The sequence below is a fragment of the Bufo gargarizans genome, chromosome 4 (genome assembly GCF_014858855.1).
Source record: "Bufo gargarizans isolate SCDJY-AF-19 chromosome 4, ASM1485885v1, whole genome shotgun sequence".
NCBI lineage: Eukaryota > Metazoa > Chordata > Amphibia > Anura > Bufonidae > Bufo > Bufo gargarizans.
Window position 1 is genome coordinate 526,875,170 of NC_058083.1, and position 6,244 is coordinate 526,881,413.

General features: G+C 42.9%; 1 pseudogene; it reads left to right on the forward strand.

Annotated features, from left to right (window-relative positions):
- The window catches only part of LOC122935550, a 152,620-nt pseudogene that overhangs the window by 121,015 nt on the left and 25,361 nt on the right, over window positions 1-6,244 (forward strand).

Consider the following 6,244-nt stretch of genomic DNA (forward strand, 5'->3'; position numbering starts at 1 on the left):
CAGAGGCTCCTGATCTTTGTCCTCCTGGGAGGTTGTTTGTGCCTCTCGCTTTAAGACACAAGATTTTTAAAGAACACCACGATACGGTCCTTGCTGGGCACCCGGGGGTAAGAGCCACACTGGATCTCATCGCTTGGAGATTCTGGTGGCCTGCGCTTCGTAAGTCGGTTGAAGGTTTTGTGGCAGCCTGCGAGACTTGCGCTTGTGCCAAAGTCCCTCATTCACGGCCATCAGGTCCTCTCCTTCCCTTACCCATTCCTTCCCGTCCTTGGACACATCTGTCCATGGACTTCATAACGAACCTGCCTCGTTCCTCGGGGAAGACTGTGATTCTGGTGGTGGTGGACCGTTTTAGCAAAATGGTGCATTTCATCCCTTTTCCTGGTTTGCCCAATGCTAAGACGCTGGCGCAGGCATTTGTTGATCACATTGTCAAATTGCACGGTATTCCTTCAGACATAGTCTCTGATAGGGGCACGCAGTTTGTTTCCAGATTCTGGAAGGCTTTCTGTTCTCGCTTGGGGGTTCGGTTGTCATTTTCTTCTGCTTTCCACCCGCAGTCGAATGGCCAGACAGAGCACGTCAATCAGAATCTGGAGACATATCTGCGTTGTTTTGTGGCGGAGAATCAAGAGGATTGGTGTTCTTTTTTGTCCCTTGCTGAGTTTGCTTTAAATAACCGTCGTCAGGAGTCCTCTGATAAGTCACCATTTTTTGGTGCATATGGGTTTCATCCACAGTTTGGGACTTTCTCGGGAGAGGGGTCTTCTGGTTTACCTGATGAGGACAGATTCTCCTCGTCTTTGTCATCTATTTGGCAAAAGATTCAAGATAATCTAAAGAGCATGAGTGAGAGATATAAGCGTGTGGCGAATAAGAGACGTGTGCCTGGTCCGGACCTAAATGTTGGTGATCTGGTGTGGTTGTCTACCAAGAATATCAAATTGAAGGTTCCCTCCTGGAAGTTGGGTCCTAGGTTTATTGGGCCTTACAAAATCCTGTCTGTCATCAATCCTGTTGCATACCGTCTTGATCTTCCTCAGACTTGGAAGATCCATAATGTTTTTCATAAGTCCTTATTGAAACCTTATGTTCAACCCATTGTACCCTCGCCTTTGCCTCCTCCTCCGATTATGGTTGATGGGAATCTTGAATTTCAGGTCTCTAGGATTGTGGATTCTCGTCTTGTCCGCGGTTCTCTTCAGTACCTTGTTCAGTGGGAGGGGTATGGTCCTGAGGAGAGGATGTGGGTCCCAGTGACGGACATTAAGGCCTCTCGTCTCATCAGGGCTTTCCATAGGTCCCATCCTGAGAAGGTGGGTTCTGAGTGTCCGGAGTCCACTCGTAGAGGGAGGGGTACTGTCACAACCAGACAGCTGAGAAGCTCTGACAGAGGCCTTTCAGAACCTCCTCCTTGAGTTTCTGTGTTGTGGTATTCAGCTCCTCCTCTCGTCAGCCTCTCTCAGCTGTCATGTGTTGGACTAATTGCTTCCCTTTAAATTCTTCCCCAGAAGGCTTTTCTGGGCGGCTTATACTACTTCCTGGAGTGTGTGTGCACGCTGACTCTGTCCTCCTGTTTGCTTCAAAGCTAAGTGTTGTACCTTTATCTGTTATTATCTGTTTGCTGGATCCCAGGTGACCCTGACTCCCTCCGTATCTTGTGTAGGGAGCCGGTGGTCGTGTCCCCTCACTATTGTAGGGTGCTCAGGGCTTTATAGTCAAGGTTCGTGGATATGCAAACCTCCACCATTCGGATCTTTGCATAGGCTGAGCAGCCAGGGAAAGTGCCAGGTCTTCTGCAGAGGTCTCCCTTGGTTCCTTAGTTTTTGGATCCAGCGAGTCGTTTATACATGTTGCTTAGCCTTGTTTCCTGTACACCGTCCGTGACAAAACCAATGCATATAACAATAGTCCAGCAAAAAATAGTACAGTATTCTTGTACATAGGAGCAGTATTATAGTAGTTATATTCTTGTACATTTGGGCAGTATTATAGTAGTTATATTCTTATACATAGAAGCAGTATTATAGTAGTTATATTCTTGTACACAGCAGGCAGTATTATAGTAGTTATATTCTTGTACATAGAAGCAGTATTATAGTAGTTATATTCTTGTACATAGGAGCAGTATTATAGTAGTTATATTCTTGTTCATAGGAGCAGTATTATAGTAGTTATATTCTTGTACATAGGAGCAGTATTATAGTAGTTATATTCTTGTACATAGGAGCAGTATTATAGTAGTTATAGTCTTGTACATAGGAGCAGTATTATAGTAGTTATATTCTTGTACATGGGAGGCAGTATTATAGTAGTTATATTCTTGTACATAGGAGCAGTATTATAGTAGTTATATTCTTGTACATAGGAGCAGTATTATAGTAGTTATATTCTTGTACATAGGAGCAGTAGTATAGTAGTTATATTCTTGTACATAGGAGCAGTAGTATAGTAGTTATATTCTTGTACATTGGGGCAGTATTATAGTAGATATAGTCTTGTACATAGGAGGCAGTATTATAGTAGGTATATTCTTGTACATAGGAGGCAGTATTATAGTAGTTATATTCTTGTACATAGGAGGCAGTATTATAGTAGTTATATTCTTGTACATAGGAGCAGTATTATAGTAGATATAGTCTTGTACATAGGAGGCAGTATTATAGTAGGTATATTCTTGTACATAGGAGGCAGTATTATAGTAGTTATATTCTTGTACATAGGAACAGTATTATAGTAGTTATATTCTTGTACATTGGGGCAGTATTATAGTAGATATAGTCTTGTACATAGGAGGCAGTATTATAGTAGTTATATTCTTGTACATAGGAGGCAGTATTATAGTAGTTATATTCTTGTACATAGGAGCAGTATTATAGTAGTTATATTCTTGTACATTGGGGCAGTATTATAGTAGTTATGTTCTTGTACATAGGAGCAGTATTATAGTAGTTATATTCTTGTACATAGGAGCAGTATTATAGTAGTTATATTCTTGTACATAGGAGCAGTATTATAGTAGTTATATTCCTGTACATAGGAGGCAGTATTATAGTAGTTATATTTTTGTACATAGGAGCATTAGTATAGTAGTTATATTCTTGTACATAGGAGGCAATATTATAGTAGTTATATTCTTGTACATAGGAGCAGTATTATAGTAGTTATATTCTTGTACCTAGGAGCAGTATTATAGTAGTTATAGTCTTGTACATAGGAGGCAGTATTATAGTAGTTATATTCTTGTACATAGGAGGCAGTATTATAGTAGTTATATTCTTGTACATAGGAGCAGTATTATAGTAGATATAGTCTTGTACATAGGAGGCAGTATTATAGTAGGTATATTCTTGTACATAGGAGGCAGTATTATAGTAGTTATATTCTTGTACATAGGAACAGTATTATAGTAGTTATATTCTTGTACATTGGGGCAGTATTATAGTAGATATAGTCTTGTACATAGGAGGCAGTATTATAGTAGGTATATTCTTGTACATAGGAGGCAGTATTATAGTAGTTATATTCTTGTACATAGGAGGCAGTATTATCGTAGTTATATTCTTGTACATAGGAGGCAGTATTATAGTAGTTATATTCTTGTACATAGGAGCAGTATTATAGTAGATATAGTCTTGTACATAGGAGGCAGTATTATAGTAGGTATATTCTTGTACATAGGAGGCAGTATTATAGTAGTTATATTCTTGTACATAGGAGGCAGTATTATAGTAGCTATATTCTTGTACATAGGAGGCAGTATTTTAGTAGTAGTTATATTCTTGTACATAGGAGCAGTATTATAGTAGTTATATTCTTGTACACAGGAGCAGTATTATAGTAGTTATATTCTTATACATAGGAGGCAGTATTATAGTAGTTATATTCTTGAACATAGGAGACAGTATTATAGTAGTTATATTCTTGTACATAGGAGCAGTATTATAGTAGTTATATTCTTGTACAGAGGAGCAGTATTATAGTAGTTATATTCTTGTACATAGGAGCAGTATTATAGTAGTAGTTATATTCTTGTACATAGGAGCAGTATTATAGTAGTTATATTCTTATACATAGGAGGCAGTATTATAGTAGTTATATTCTTGTACATAGGAGCAGTATTATAGTAGTTATATTTTTATACATATGGGGTTTCTCACTGAATTGTATTAGTGAATCCAGGTAATGAAATGTATAGAGTTTAATGAAGGGAATGGTAGTGAATGTACATTAGTCTGTGGTTACTCCCTGCTGTTTGCTTTTTATGTAGTACCTTGAAAATTGTGCAGACACTGATCTCAGGGAGACAGAATTGTATTACTTATAATGATTCCTTATATACAATTGTATTTGTTTCTTCCGGTTGGTATACAAACAAAATTTTGTTTCATTTTAGTTTTGTCCTTGGCTTGAGCAACATTCTCTTCCTTTTCTTTGTACAGAACCAGCCCTCGTCCCTTACCATGCTGGACCTACTCAACGTGGCTCGTGATATAGCCAATGGTTGCCAGTATCTGGAGGAGAACCACTTTATCCACAGGTACCTTCAGAAAGCTATAGCTGTGTCTATTCTCTATTCACATCTAAAGATGCATTCAGTACTCTGGTGGTTTCCTCTCATACTGCATGTTATGTCAGTGTCTGGGGGAGTGGGTGCTCTATTACCTTGTACTGGAGATCCGTCCGTTACCACTGCTCCGTCCATAACCTTCTCCTTTGCCCATTTCTAATGATCAGCACAGGAAGAACATACATACTATAGATTCATCTGTACCTTCCTTGAAGCTGATGGTGAATGTCAGAGTAGTACAGCGGGGGACAGATTAAAATAGAAGAAACCAGTTGTTGACCCTGGTACTGTCAAGGAACCATGAACCAGACGTACAACAAGAGATAGTGGAAATAAGAAGGCTTTATTGAAAGTCAAGCCGTAAGGCAAAAGTCCAAGCGGATGGCTAAACCGAAGCAGGGTCTTGCGAAGCCAGAAGTCGGGAACCAGAAGGGTAGTCAGACGAAGCCTGGATCAGGAACCAGCAGGGTAGTCAGACGAGGCCAGGATCAGGAACCAGAAATGTAGTCAGACGAAGCCAGGATCAGGAACCAGAAGGGTAGTCAGACGAAGCCAGGATCAGGAACCAGAAGCAGCAGCAGTCTTAGAAGCATGTGAACACAGGAGGACCAAGCAGGGAACTGAAGCCACAGACCTCCTATATATGTGAGCTAGGCATCCAGCTCCTCCCAGTGGGAAGGAGAAGCCGCAGGGTGGGAGGCTACAAGAAACCCAGAAACCAAGATGGCCGCCAGCACATGTCAAACGAAGGAGGACAGCAGGAAGGTAAGACCATGACAGTACCTCCCCCTCAAGGGCCCCTCCTCCGCGGAGTAAAGAACGGTTTCTGAGGGAAGCGTGCGTGGAAGGCTCGGAGCAAGGCAGGAGCATGGACATCTGCGGAGGGAACCCAGGAACGCTCCTCTGGACCATAACCACGCCAATGGACCAAAAACTGCACCCGACCGCGGACCAGGCGTGAGTCCAGGATATTGCTCACCTCATACTCCTCACGATTGCCCACTTGGACCGGACGAGGCCGAGGAACCGAGGAAGTGAAACGATTACACACCAGTGGCTTCAACAGGGAGACATGAAACACGTTGGAGATCCGCATGCCAGGAGGAAGCGCGAGGGCATAGGCTACCGGGTTTACCCTGCGAAGCACTCGGAAGGGACCAACAAAGCGAGGCGCCAGCTTGGGAGTGGGCACTCGAAGGTTGAGGTTGCGGGTGGACAACCATACGCGGTCTCCGACCTGGTAGGAAGGAGCGGGCGCTCGTCTGCGATCAGCCTGGAGTCTCTGGCGCTGCGCAGAGACCTCAAGGGACCTCTGGATCTGTACCCAAGAAGCACGTAGGACGGAAAGGTGATCCTCCACAGCCGGAATATCCTGGGGAGAGAATACCTCCGGTAACACGGCAGGTTGGAACCCATAATTGGCCATGAAGGGAGACGTCCCAGAGGAAGAGTTCACCGCCGTGTTCCTGGCAAACTCAGCCCAAGGCAGGAGGTCAACCCAATTGTCCTGGTGATCGGAGACATAGCAACGAAGGAATTGCTCCAAGGCCTGATTGGATCGTTCTGCGGCCCCATTGGACTGAGGGTGGTAGGCCGAGGAGAAAGAGAGAAGAATCCCCAACTGGGAGCAAAAGGCGCGCCAGAACCTGGACACAAACTGACTCCCCCGATCCG